The 15480-nt window shown below is 46.9% G+C and overlaps 1 protein-coding gene across 2 annotated transcripts in view; it reads left to right on the plus strand.

Moving 5' to 3' along the window:
• LOC146784326 (poly(ADP-ribose) glycohydrolase-like) overlaps window positions 1-15480 on the plus strand; it is an 868511-nt gene that overhangs the window by 697219 nt on the left and 155812 nt on the right. The window lies entirely within an intron of this gene.

Here is a 15480-nt window from a genome sequence, read left to right on the forward strand (position 1 = left end):
TACAGTCGATGGAAAGGACTCCATTTACTTTTTTGTCCCCGGTGCCATGCCAAGTACCCGTGCACGACTGTCACAAAGTCTGCAACTTGTGCCTCTCCCTGGAGCACGACGAACAACACTGCGACGCGTGCAAATCTATCTGATACAAGAAGACTCTCCGTGACCCTCTGGCTCGACGTCACAATATGCAACAACACAGCAGCTTGGTTCTGGATCTCTTCGGAGAAGATTCTGAACAAGATGTCTTCGAAGCGCAAGGAGCCGAGGAAGAAGAAGAACACATTTCCATGTCAGAGGCCGACTCCGACATGGACAAAGACATTACGCAGGGTCCGCGTACTGTGAGTACCGATCCTCCCCTGCCCCAAACTTTACCTCTGCCCAAGAAATAGGCTCCGGTCCCTCCTCTGCCTTTGGGCCAAGGTTGGCACCAAGAACAAGTTTCGAACGCCCCTCCTTCGGGCCCAGCACCGAAACACACATCAAAGCTTTCTGGCTCGGGATCAAGTCGGCCCCATTCGGTCACCGAGCCGAAACAATCGGCACTGAGACCAAACCATATTGTGGTGACAATCCCTTCGTTTCTGAAACTGAAATCAATTTTTGAGCTGAACACTTCGGTGCCTAAAACATCGGCTCCAAAAATATTGGCGCTGAAAGACGAAACAGCTCCTACTCCATCAAAGGAGCATCGTTTCAACATCCCACCTTCAAACCCGGACCCGAAACAGAAAGAACTTGTCATCAATTCCAAAACTGGACATATCCTTGCATTAAAACGCAAACCAGAAGCGGAAGACACTTACCACACATCCTTCTTAAGAGGAAACATGTTGGTACTAACCCCTCTCCTCCTCCTCTATTGCCTCTTTTCCCATTTAACCCACATTTGTTGATAACACCCACAAATTCACCACAATCACCTGACAACCAGGATGACGGGGATGGGGTTGACGATAATAGTCCTGATCCATGGAACGATTATAATACGGATCCAAATGCAGATAACAATCCAGACATACCCTTCAAATCTCTCTCCACCTGATGATAATGTAGGGTACATAGATTTAATAAATAAGGCTGCTGAGTATCATGGAGTTCAGCTGCATAAAGAATCACTTGAGGAGGATTTTCTCTTTGAAACATTCAGCTATTCCCAGGGATCCACTCATACACTGCCTATGATGAAGGGTATGCTAAAACATGCGTACGATATTTTCAAAGATCAAGGGTTAACCACCATTAAATTTCCTAGTTGTTTCTAATGCCCGTAAATGGGCAAACTCGCAAACCTCGGGGGATGCCCCTCCTCCAGACAAGGAATCGAAACTAATAGATGCCTTGGGAAAAAGAGTTGCTGCGCAGGCAGCCAATCACTGGTGTATTGCCAATACCCAGGCTCTCTTAGCCAGATACAACAGAGCGCACTGTGATGAATTGTAACAGTTGCTACAATTTCTACCTGATGAGCATAAAGCTAAGGCACACGACCTAGTTCAGGCAGGGAAACCAATTTCAAACACTTCAATTAGATGTGCTTTGAATGCAGCAGACCCGCTTGGGCAATCAACACTAGTGTCTTGTCAAGAAGGCACTCCTGGCTTCAAATTTCAGGTTTTAAGCTCAAAGTCCAGGCTTCTAATTTAAATCTCCCTTTTGATAAAGAACATCTCTTTGGTCCTGTGGTAGGCACTTAGAGAAGATGAAAAAGGACACAGATTTTGCAAAGTCCATGGGAGCCCTACAGTCCTCATCCAATCGGAGTTCTTTTCATCGCTCCTTCTACAGGGGGGCTCTAAGAACGTATCCACAGACAACACCTCAACATTATATTGAGGCAACAGTCAGTCGCCATCTTCAAGAGGTTACTTTCGAGGCGGATTTAGAGGTAACAATAGCAAGTAAAGAGGTAAAGGTTCCACGCCCCGCACCTCCCCCACAACAAACAAACAGTGACTTGCCTCCTCTTCCCCTGATCATTCCACACCTCTCGGGGGACATGTCTCTCAATTCCTCCCCGTATGACATACAATAACTTCAGACAGATGGGTCCTAGGAATGATCCAATCTGGTTATTGCCTTGAGCTTACCAACAATCCCCCAAACATTCAGCCACGTTGACACAGCATCTACACCTCCTCAAACAAGAGGTTTACTCTCTCCTGCAAGAGGGAGCCCCTACCATTGCAATATCAGGGATCCGGCATGTACTCCTTATATTTTCTCATACCCAAAAAGGACGTCTCTCTCAGGCCTATACTGGACTTCAGAGAGCTAAATCAATATATTCACTCAGATCACTTTCACATGGTGACACTTCAACAAGTGCTCCCACTCCTACAGCAAGGTGACTTCATGTCTACCCTAAACTTAAAGCTCACATACTTCAATATTCCAATACATCCCGCTCATCGCAAATATCTAAGGTTTGTGGTAGTGGAACAACACTAACAGTTCAAAGTGCTTTCATTCGGAGTCGCCACTGCTCCCCGAGTATTCACCATATGCCTGGCAGTAGTCGCTGCCCACCTGCGAAGACAACCTACTCATGTCTTTCCATACTTAGACGATTGCCTCATAAAATCCAGTTCTTACCCACAGTGTCTCCACCACACTCAGATAACAGTACAATTACTGCACGATCTGGGGTTCACAATAAACGTGTTGAAGTCCCATCTCCAACCCTCCAATACGCAAACATACTCGGGAGCCACTCTCAATACTCAAAAAGCTCTAGCCTATCTCAATGCAGCCAGGATCTGCAATATTCAGGCTCTAGTTTCACGGTTTCAGCCCAACCATTCATTACCAGCTCAAGTATATATGCAGTTACTAGGAATGATGGCGTCTTGCATCATAATAGTTCCTAATGCAAGACTTCAAATGCGTCCCCTTCTGGAATGCTTAGCAGGTCAGCGGAATTAATCTCAGGGTCAATTGTCGGATCTGGTGTTGGTAGATGGCCGCACCCATCGCTCTCTGCAGTGGTGGAATCCACAAAACCTATCCAAAGGGCAGCTCTTCATCGACCCAGTGAGTTAAAAGTAAAAACATCTTCACATAAATCAGCCAGAGCTGCTAGCTGTATTTCCAGTGCTCAAAGCCTTCCAGACTCACCTTGCAAGCAAAACTGTCCCTGATATGCACCAACAACATGACAGCTATGTATTACATACAGAAACAGGGGGGGACACACTCTCTCCAGCTGTAAAGCCTTGCACAAGCCAGTTGGAGGTGGGGCATACATCACAAAATGTATCTCCTTGCAGAACACCTCCCAGGAGTAAACGATCAGATCGCAGATCTTCTCAGCAAGCAGGGACAACAAATTCACAAGTGGACTTTTCACACTCGAGTTCTCCTCCCATTCTTTCAAATGTGGGGTTTTCCACAGATATATCTATTTGCCACACACCAAAACGCAAAATGCCAAACTTCACCTCCAGGTATCCACACCCATTTTCCAAGGGTAATGCACTATGGATTAACTGGTCAGGTATATTTGCCTACGCTTTTCCGCCTCTCCCACTCATTCCACTTAGTGGTTCAGAAGCTCAGACAAACATCCCTCACACTGATCCTAGTAGCTCCCACATGGGCCCGTATGCCTTTGTTCACTACTCTGTTTCAGCTCTCAATAGTTCATCATCAAAAACTATATCTCACATCCAGTCTCTTCACACAGAGCCATGAAGAAATAAGACATCCAGATCCCAAACATCTCAACCTAGCAATCTGGCTCCTGAAATCATTGAGTTTCGCGATCTGAACCTTCCACCGTACTGTATGAATATCATTAAAGAGGCCAGAAGCCCTACCTCAAGAGCTTGCTTTGCAGCTAAATGGAAGGGGTTTATATTTATTATAAAAACAGCCATATCAACCCGCTAGATGCTTCAGTTCAAAATATAATTTGTTATTACTACACTTACAGCAGTCCGGGTTAGCTTACACATCTATACGCTCACATCTAGCTGCAATAGCTGCATACCTTCAAAATAGACAGCATCTGTCCCTTTTCAGAGTACGCGTTATCCAGGCTTTTATGGAAGGACTCAAAAGAGTTATTCCACCAAGACTTCCACCTGCCCCCGTGTGGAATCTTACCATTCTGCTTACCAGACTAATGGGTCCACCCTTCGAGCCATTGCATAAATGTGAACTGCAATTTCTCACTTGAAAAGTTGCTTTCCTCATTGCTATTACATCACTGAGGAGAGTGGGTGAGCTTCAGGCACTAACCATAGAAGAACCATGTTGCAAATCCACCAAAACAAAGTGGTTCCTCGCACTAACCCCAAATTCCTACCCAAAGTGGTTCCTGCCTTTCACATCAATCAATCGGTTGAGTTGCCTGTGTTTTTTCCTCAACCAGATTCAGTGGCAGAACGAGCTCTACACACTTTAGATGTTAAATAAGCATTATTATATTACATAGAACGGATAAAACCATTTCGTAAAACTAAACAGCTCTTTGTGGCTTTTGCTCCTCCACACAAAGGCAATCCTATTTCTAAATCCCGTATTGTTTGGTGGATAGTTAAATGTATTCAAACATACAATGCAAAAGCAAAGAGGAATTTACCAATACCCCCTATATCACATTCCACCCGCAAACTAGGGGCTACTATGGCTTTCCTAGGAAACATTCCCATAGCTGACATTTGTAAAGCTGCAACATGGTCTACACCGCACACATTTACCAAACACGATTGTGTGGATGTGTTAGCGAGACAACAAGCTAATATAGACCAGGCAGTTCTTAGAACACTTTTTCAAACGACTGCAACAGCTACAGGCTAGCCACCGCTTTGGGAGAATACTGCTGTATAGTCTATGCAAAGCATGCGATCTACAGCTCACATACCTCGAAAGGAAAATGCTACTTACCCAGTAAGCATCTATTCTTGGCATGTACAGCTGTAGATTCACTTGCTCCCGCCCGCCTCCCAGGGTACCTATATTTGTTGCAGTTCTCTCTAACTCTATATACATACATGGACATCTCTATTCTACTCTTACTAACTCCATTCTCACCCTATGCGGTAAAACAATCTAACAATGGAGTCGATGCCCATGCGCACTATAACCGAAAGGAGGAGTCACCTACATCGTGATTGGGAAGACTTCTTCAAAGAAAAACAAAGTGCACACATCCGGACCCAACACTAGATAGTAGGAGTATGCAAAGCATGTGAATCTACAGCTCTACATGCCTAGAACAGATGCTTACTAGGTAAGTAGCATTTTCCATTACTTACACGTTTTGTATGGATCCATCCTCAGTTCCCAAGCGCTAATGGTTGGACAGATGTTCCACAGAAACTTTAGAACTGATTAGAGACAAACACAGAACACCTGGTGGTTCAGTAGAAAAATACTCTAGGGTTCTTGTGTAGTCACTGGTTTTGGTAGGGCAAAAGGCTGGGAGCCAGAGCCAAGCGTTCAAAACTCATTCACCTACTTTGTGTCACGATTAGATATGTTTTAACTGTAAACAGTGCTTAGAAACTTGTTTACAATGTAGGACAAAGTAGTGTGCTAGCTTAGTCTACATATGGCCAGCACAGCGTGTTGAGCGGTTGAGCAGCTCGCTCTGTTACCTCATGGATTTCAGGAGGGAATATCATGGTGCTTGTAAGCTTTGTCATTGTACTTTTTAGGTTTCATTTGCACAGCGCTTGTGAAATCTCTTGTATTTAATATATCTTAAAAGGGGGCTCTTATCAGTTCCCATTGCTGAATTACTGTGTTCATTCGCTTTTGTATAGAACTTTTCTTTGTTACCTTTCTCTGTCTGCACGCATTTACGATACTTCTAAAGCTGTTTACACTGTTAAAGCCCCAGTCACTGTCAAGATAAGATCTCTTCCCAAGGAAAAGGCAGACAGCTTCTAACAGTATTCTGGAATACTTGCTTATTATTACTTAGTTGTATAAAGCAGATGCTTTAGCCTTAGAATATTTGTGACATTTCCTATTCATGCCTCAGTAGCTTTCTTTGCACTTTGTAGGCATTATCGGATTGATTTTTTTCAACTTAATATATTTGGTCATTATGATCAAATTCTAAATGTCATAATAACCATTGTGCGTTAAAAATACCGTTAATATACAGGAGCTATGCAATATTTTACTACTAAACCGGCAGTCACAAGCGCAGTTACCTTCCAGACAATAAGGTCATGATTTGAATGGTGTAGCAGGTGCAGTAACACCGAGCCCACAAGTTGTCAGGACTCCTCTAAACACACAATATTGCTATGTTTGACTACTAAACAGGCAGTCACAATTGCAGTTAACTTGCAGTCAAAGGGGACTTGATTTGAATGGTGCAGCAGTTGCAGTGACACAAGGACCAAAAGCTCTAGGGACCCCACTAAACGCAGATCAATACTAAAATTTAAAACTAAACTGGCAGTCACAAGTGCAGTTACCTTGCAGACAACAGGATCATGGTTTCAATGGTGCAGCAGGTGCAGTGACACAAGGACCAAAAGCTCTAGGGGCCCCCTCTAAAAACACCTAAAATTGCTATATTTTGCTACTAAGCACTAGGAGTTGATGGACGAAGCGCTGAAACTTTTCCGACACACCCCCCCCAGTCTCAGATCTGGGTTGAATCCATTATCTTTCTTTAGCTCACTTCACCACCCCAGTTCAGACTCAGCTATATGCAAATCAGTCTTGACCCTGTGCCTCATGGGAACAATCCAGCCCGAACTGCCAAGCCATGTCTTCCCTGGACTGGAAACAAGCATCCAGGGACAGGTTTCGGGCTAACCGCCCTCATCAGCCAGGCTAGCGTGAATCCAGTGGCAAAGTGAGCAAGGGACCCACGTCTGGGAATACCCTGCCAACTAAGGGCGAACAAAGCAAACACAAGGAGATGATGGACGGAGCGCTGAATCTTTTCCGACACCCCCCCCCCCCCCCCCCCAGTCACAGATCTGGGTTGAATCCATCATCGTTCTTTAGCTCACTTCGCCACCCCAGTTCAGACACAGCTAAATGCAAATCAGTCTTGACCCTGTGCCTCATGGGAACAGTCCAGCCCGAACTGCAAAGCCATGTCTTCCCTGGACCGGAAACAAGCATCCGTGAGTAAGTGAGCTAAAGAATGATGATGGATTCAACCCAGATATGTGACTGGGGGTGAGTGTCTGAAAAGTTTCAGCGCTCCGTCCATCATCTCCTTGTGTTTTCTTTGTTCGCCCCAAGTTGGCAGGGTATGCCCTGATGTTGTTCCCTTGCTCACTTTGCCACTGGATTCAAGCTAGCCTGGCTGATGAAGGGTGTTACCCAGAAACCGGTCCTAGGATGCTTGTTTCCTGTTCAGGGAAGACCTGGCTTGGCAGTTCGGGCTGGACTGTTCCCATGAGGCACAGGGTCAAGACTGATTTGCATATAGCTGGGTCCTAACTGAGGTGGCAAAGTGAGCTAAAGAATGATGATGGATTCAACCCAGATATGTGACGGGGGTGAGTGTCTGTAAGGTTTCAGCGCTCCGTCCATCATCTCTTTGTGTATATTTTACTACTAAACAGGCAGTCACAAGTGCAGTTTTGCTGCGTGAATTCTTTTCTGGATTCACATGCTGTGTATTATTCTGCCATCTAGTGGTTGGGTCTGGAATTGTCTTTTTTTTCTTTTCTTGTTTTGGTCGCTGTCGCCCATCATTTGGTGCCACGTACCTCCCCTGTGTGACGTCAGACGGTATCCTGGAGGTCATCGTGCGTGTTAGCCATCTTTAGATTCTTTTTTCCACTATTGGGTCTGGAAGCAAGACGGGAAGCGCAGGAAAAAAAATCAAATTTTCCCCAAATCTTCTCTAAATAAGAAGATTGTCGAAGAAATATCATCGAACATTGACATCGGACAGGAAGAGGACCACGTCGGTCCACAAATGGCGAGGTAGGGCTCCTGGAGAATACCCCCTTCAAATCCTGCCCAAAGTGCCACCACAAATATGCACAACGCGACCCGCACAACGTCTGCAACCTCTGCCTGCCCGAAAATCACCAGGACAAGGACTGTGAGGCCTGCACAGCGTTCCTGCCCAAGACGCTATGAACACCCCAGAAACAAAGACAGGCCCACTTCGCCACAATGGCGCAAACATCGAACAAAACTTCCATGAGAGACCTAAGTTTCTCAAGCGACGAGGAAGTACATGGAGCACCAGTGGAGTCGACGCACGAGGGATCGGATGTCAAGGGCCTAGAAAAAGACTCGATAAGAAGAAGGCGAAAGACCCGAAAAAGAGGACGGAAAAGATAAGACACCTTAAAAATCCATCAGGAACCGAAGGGCCACGAACATACGGCTCACAAGGCAGCCCCGACGCCGACCAAAAAGGCGATCGAGGGTCAGCTGTAGTTAAAAGAACCCCAAGGGACCCAACTAAAGGTCACCAATGAGAGAAAAGCGCAAAAGATGCCGAAGCCACGGGTCGACACCGAACCCGCGAAAAAGGGCACAACTCCGTCGAAGACAATCGTTGACGTTGGGAAGAAAAGAAAATTCCCAACCTCAGACGCCGAGAGGGCCCTCGAGGTCGAAAGGAAAAGGGAGAGGTCCGAGGAGGAGATGGCGGCAATCCTGCAAAAGAAAAAGGATTTCGACGCCTCACTAAGGGATTTTCGAATCCCAAAGGCACCGGTAAACGAACCGGACAACTTCGACGCCGAAGAGGCAGAGGACGCTGAGGGAGAGGAAGAGGGTAATTTCGACTCCTCCAACACCGGAACCTCGAGGCAAAGAACCAGAGGAATATGAAGACATACCCATGGACGAGGAAGTCTCCGAAAAGTTTGAGGATACATGGAACGACCTCGACACCGAGAGCCCGGAAGAAGAGATTTGCAGCTACCCTTCGAAAGCTTCACCTCCAGATGACATAGCTTTCTACAATGACATTGTCAAAAGGGCAGCAAATCAATTTGATGTACCCTTAGAGAAGGAAAAAGGGGACAGATATTTCTTGCTAGAAACACTGGCACCAGCTACAAGAGGAACACAATACCTGCTTATGCTGCCCAGTATCCTAGAACAAGGCAAAGAATCATTCAAAGAACCAGCTTCAAACAAGGGGGTAACCCCCAGAGTAGAGAAAAAGTACAAACCCTCCTCAAAGGACCCGAAATATATTCAGGGAAGTACAGTACCTGACTCTATTATTGTCACCACAGCCAGGAGGAGAGCCAATGCAGTCTCCAAAACAGAGCCACCACCTGAAAATGAAAGTAAGAGGATGGACAGGGTGGGGAGGAGAATGGAGAAAGAGGCATCAACACAATGGTGTATTGCTAACTCAGATGCCCTGCTAAATAGATATGGCCACCAACAGTGGGATGAGATAGAGGAAATATTGAACAAACTTCCTGAAGAAGACAAAAAGAAAGCAAAAGCTATTGTACGGGAGGGAAAAAACATGGCTAACACCTGTTTAAAATCAGCTTTGGATGCAGCAGGCACTGCTGGTAGGCAGATATGCACAGGAACCATACTGAGAAGACATGCCTGGCTCAGGATCTCAGGATTCAAGCAGGAAGTCAAACCTCTATCATTAATAGGCCATTCAATGGAGAAGCACTATTTGGCAAGGAAGTGGATGGATCCCTTCAACAAATAAACAAGCATTGGCATAGCCAATAAGTCTCGCCTTTGGGACCTTATAAGTATTTAGTTATGCAACTGTTGCATAGTTAAACACTTATAAGGTCCCAAAAGCGAGACCTATTGGCTATGCCAATGCTTGTTACCATTACCAGGGTGATCAGATAGTTCCTTGTCAGAGAACACCACGTTTGCATTCCTGGGCATTTTACAGGTCATTGTATTCTGGGAGTTGTAGTCTGGGTTCATTTCAATTAGACCAACACAGCTGATGACAATATTATGTAAGGGAAAGTCCAGCAATGGAAAAGTGGTGTCACACTAGCGTTATACCACCTGGTCACAAGTCACCGTAACCGTAAAGCATAAGGTAACTCGATCTAAAAGCATGCACATGCTGTTGATTTCAAATCCAGGACTGGCAAGAGGTGTCTCACATGATATGGATCCAATTAGAAGCAGCGTGAGAAGACACTTCGGGGGTGGTGGCAGGAATAATGACCATATGTCAAGCATACCTAAGGTTTACCGGATGGCTGCAGTTTACAGACTAGTCCATGTTCTAGTTTTTTTTCTGTTTTGCGGTTTTACATAGCGTGCACTCACCCTGAAGGTATTGAAGCGCTTTTACTTGAGCGCCACTTACGTTACACACGGACACATTAATTTTGGGAGGCACGGGGAGATTAATCGATTTGTCCAGAAAACCAGGATTTTGAGCCGACGTCGGGGCTCGAACCTGGTTCCCCATCTCCGATGTCAGCAGCTCTGGCCGTTAGGCCATATCCTCTCCAATTGGGGTCTTGGGCTTAAATTGTATAACCAAATGCATTCTGGTGAAAACAATTCGATAAATAGATCACCCCTTTAGAAGAAAATTCTGGGGCAGGATCAATGACCCCTTGGCATCATGCAGTCTACATGAACTGCGGGGAACAGAGGTTACATTCCCAGTTAGATAGCTGAATGGGTGTCGGAGATCTTGGGCTGATGTGCCAGTGTCAGATTCCCGTGCTAACCCACCTGCTCTGTATATGTATGATCCGCAGTTAGGATGCTCGGGCGGTTAGCACGGTTGCTGCGGAGTTCGTCTTCAGGAATTCATCTGCTTGCCTTGGGTAAGTGTAAAGCCCAAAGTCTAGGTGAGTCAATGAAGCTGCAGCTTCCAGCCCAGCGCGACCCCCTCCCCTGCTTGTCCCAGACGTGGATTGGTGGGGTTGCACTACGGCAGCCCCCCGGCGGCTTCCATATCGGCACAGCAGGGTGGACATGAGGTGGGCTGTTTTTTCATTCAGCGCTCCTGCGCCGAATGGGATGATGGGTGATGAGGGCTCACCTCTGTAATTGATGCTCTGTAGTGAGTAATGACATCCCTTTGCGAGGTGGGTGAGGGGGGTAAATGATAGCCAGGCTGGTGCTGGGGGGGGGGGGGTTAAAGGTCACGGGGCCTGGGATTCTTCGTAGGGGGGGTTCTTTCTCTTGACTGCACATCCACAGAGGGGTTAGAGAAAAGGGGGCACAGAGATAATCTCGTGCACCTCCGAGGGATAAATGTGTGTGGGAGAGGGGTGATGCAAGCTGGTAGAAATCAGAGTTTTTTTTTTAGCAGAGTGTGGGAGCGATCTCAGACGTGGTCAATCACACTGGCAGGTCAAATCAGACGAACAGGCAGGCACGTTGAAAGCGAAAAGCTCCATGGACCACAATATATTTATTTATTGCAAATTTATATAGCGCGAACTCTGTATTGGAGCGCTTTACATGAGCACCCCCGTGTAATGCCAGCTGCTGCAACAGGGGGAGGGACGGAGTCTGAGGAGAGAGAGCAGAGGAGGAAAGAGCAACAGAGAACCAGTCTGCCAAGTAGGTGCGAACGTTAGATTGTAAGGATGAAAGGGTTGGTTAGGTGTGGCCCAAAGAAGAATTAGAGGGTATGTTTCACTTGTGCGGCCGCTAAAGTGAAAGTAATCATTTCGCGGGCGCTTTGATGTTCGCAGTGGCCGCGTGGCTCACTGAGAACATCAAAGCGCCCGCGAAATGTACACGCAGGCTGCCAAATGGTGCGCGCGCCCGGTGCACATGCACTGTAGTTGGGGGCCTAAAAAGCACTCGTTTGCACTTCCAAATCCCCGTTTTCTATAGCTCTCGCCAGAGCAGCGCTAAAGCGCTGGCTCAGGCGAGACCTAAAAAGGATAATGAAACGGCAAGGGCAATGGGTGCCTTGCAACAAAGAAGCTTCTTTAAAACAGGGGGATTTGATAGCAGAAGGCCCACAGGTAGAGGCACATTTGCACAAGGACAACAAATGACTGCAAACTCGCGTGCAAAACCCAAGTCAGCAAATGGGTCAGCAATCAGGATGCCAAGGCTGGCAACAACAACAAAAACAGCCCTTTCGAGGAAGAGGCAATGGAAAAGGAAGAGACCAATCCTCTAGAGGAAGAGGAAATGGATCAAACTGAATTACCCTCAGACAAAGACCCACACAAAAGACCTGTGGGGGGTAGAATAGCCTTCTTCCAAAGAGAACGGGAAAGGATAACAACAGACAATTGGATATTAAATTTGATAAAGTATGGGTATACATAGAACTCACTCACGTATCACCTGCATACCCACCAAAGACAAGAAAATTATTGAAGCCACAACAAAAATTGTTAAACGAAGAGATCAGGGAACTATGCCTAAAACAGGCAATAGAAAAAGTACAGAGACAGGAGTGGTTCACAGGAAACTATTCACCATATTTCCTAATACCCAAGCAAGATTTAACTCTAAGACCAATCATGGACTTAAGGTTCATAAACAAGTTCATACTGACACATCTTCAAAATGTGCACGCTCCAAGAACTAATCCCACAGATTCAAAAAGAGGATTAAATGGCAACAATAGACCTCAAAGACGCCTACCTTCATATCCCAATGTACAAAAAACACAGGAAATACCTAAGATTTCTGCACAACGGAACACACTACCAATTCAAGGTACTTCCGTTCTGAATAAAATCAGCTCCGCGTGTGTTCAGAATTTGTCTGGCCCAAGTGGCGGCACACCTGAGAAAAGAAGGAATCCACATCTGCCCCTATCAAGACGACTAGCTCATAAGGGGAAAATCGAAACAAACCTGTCACAATCACGTGCAAAAAGCAATTCAAACGCTACAAACACTTGGTTTCTCCATAAACCACAAGAAATCTTCAACAACAGCAGAAAGAGAAAAAACTTTCTTGGAGCAAAGTTAAATACAACAAAACAGAGGGCATACCCCACACAAGCCAGGATACAAGCGATCCATCAGGAAACAAGACTTTACCAGAGGGGTCAGTCTCTGACAGTGAGGAGGGTCATGAACCTAATGGGCATGATGGCATCATGTATCCGACTGATCCCTCATGCCAGACTACACATGCGACCATTCCAAGAATGGCTTACCAACAGCTGGTCTCAAGCCACAGGAAGTTGGGAGGATCTAGTGGTTGTTACACAAAAGGTGCAAGTGGAGATACAATGGTGGGCATCCAGCAAAATAGCACTGGGGAGACCTTTCAGGAACCCAACTCCAACTGTGACAGTCACCACGGACGCATCCCTCAACGGTTGGGGAGCGAATTTCAACCAGCTGAAAGTACATGGGCAATGGAAAAAGCACGATTCCACAAAGCACATCAACTTTTTGGAAATGAAAACAGTATGTTCGAGGCATATGACCTGTAGATCATATGCATTAGCATGAATCGCCATCTGGTGTTGGGTCCAGGTATTTGCACTTTGTTTTCTTCGGAGAAGTCTTTGTAGTCACGAGGTAGGTGACTCCTCCCTTTAGTGATAGTGTGCATGGGCATCGACTCCATCCCCAGATTGTTTTTTTCCGCCATCGGGTTCGGATGTGTATTGCTGCGCTCCGGTTCGTTATCGTTCTCTAACCCCTTCTACGCGCAATCCTCTACCCTCGACGGTATTGTCTTCGATCGCGCTTTCCCATTCGTTAGTCATCCAAACTGTGAAACCTTCGATTGAGAACTTCAAGGCGGGCCGTCGGACCTACCCGTGCTGACCACGCCAGCAGTCGATGGAACGGACTCCGTTCAAACTATGTCCCGGGTGTCATGCTAAATTTCCACGCACCGACCTGCACGAGGTCTGCAACCTGTGCCTATCCCCGGAACACGAAAAAACATCCTGTGAAGCGTGTTGATCATTTAGATCCAAAAAGACCATCCATGATCGTGAGGCTTAACGCCATGAGATGCAACCCGGCAGCGGCTCCGTACCGGACATCTTTGGCGACGAACCAGAACACAGTCCTGCCGCAGAAGCCGAAGTAGAACTGGTCTCTGTGTCCGAAGCCGACTCCGACATGAAGAAGACCTGACTGTCACTCCGGCTCAACGTACCGTGAGTACAGACCCCCATGTGCCCACGCAGGCTAAGGAAAAGGCTCCGGTATCGCCCTCGGGCTCCGGTCGACACCGTGAAAATGTTTCAGATGCCCCACCCTCCGGCCCAGCTATGAAACACAAACGTAAGCCTTCCGGCTCGGGCTCGAGCCGAATCCCAGTCCGGTGCCGAACCAACACCTTCGGCACCGAAACATAAGGACAAACATGGGACTTCTCCCACGTCGTCGGTACCGAGGACATCTTCGACACCGAAGGCCTCAAAGCCGAAACCCCCAAGCCAAAAGAACCAGAACAGAAGTCGTCCAAACCGAAACCCTCTGAACCAAAACGCTCCATACCTAAAAGCTTGGAGCAGACAACCTCCGCGCCGAAAAGTTTGGAGCCGTACCAAACCACTCCAAAGGCTACATAGCCTAAAACGGCTAAAACGAAAGAACTAGATTCCAAACACTCGGCACCCAAAGACTCTAAACAAAAATCATCGATGCCAAAATGCAGTCCAAAAGGAACAGAGACTCCTTCCAAAGAACTTCCATCTGAAGAACCACCTCTGGATCCAAAACAGAAAAAACTCCGTATTAATCCCAAGACTGGACACCTTATGGCTACTCTTCCCAAGAAATGGAAGTTAGACCTCCAACAAGAGGCCCCTATACCTATTAAGCACAAATGAGACATGGGTACCAACCCTTCTCCCCTTATATGCCTCCATCTCCTCCTCCTATTCCAAACATCATACCATAAAATTCACCTCCTCCAAGGTCACCTGACTCACAGGATGATGATTTCGATGATGGGGATGGGAGTGGGGATGATGATAATGATCATCATATCCTGCAAGACCCAGCCATACCACAGAATACTGACCCATGGGATGATTATGATAAGGATCCAGATGTACCAAATGACCCAGATCTATATCCCTCTAGGCCATGGGTACTCACAAACTTTCTCTCTGGGGCCAAATTTAGAGTGTGGTTTGTGGCCGAGGGTCTCAGGGGTGGGGGTGGGGTCAGTGGGGCAGGGCTAGTGCAAAAAAAAAAACCTGTGACCATGAGGTTGAACACAGGCCCCTGCAGCGGGCGCATTCGTCCACTAAGCCACTAGACCCGGCATACACACATTTCTTTCTCTTTCTCTCTCTCTCTCTCTCTCTCTCTCTCTCTCTCTCTCTCTCTCTCTCTCTCTCTCTCTCTCTCTCTCTCTCTCTCTCTCTCTCTCTCTCTCTCTCTCTCTCTCTCTCTCTCTCTCTCTCTCTCTCTCTCTCTCTCTCTCTCTCTCTCTCTCTCTCTCTGTCTCTGTCTCTGTCTCTCCCTCTGTCTCTCTCTCCCTCTGTCTCTCTCTCCCTCTGTCTCTCTCTCCCTCTGTCTCTCTCTCCCTCTGTCTCTCTCTCCCTCTGTCTCTCGCTCCCTCCCTCTGTCTCGCTCCCCCTGTCTCCCTCCCCCTGTCTCCCTCCCCCTG

Source organism: Triturus cristatus, chromosome 11 (genome assembly GCF_964204655.1).
Source record: "Triturus cristatus chromosome 11, aTriCri1.1, whole genome shotgun sequence".
Taxonomy (NCBI): domain Eukaryota; kingdom Metazoa; phylum Chordata; class Amphibia; order Caudata; family Salamandridae; genus Triturus; species Triturus cristatus.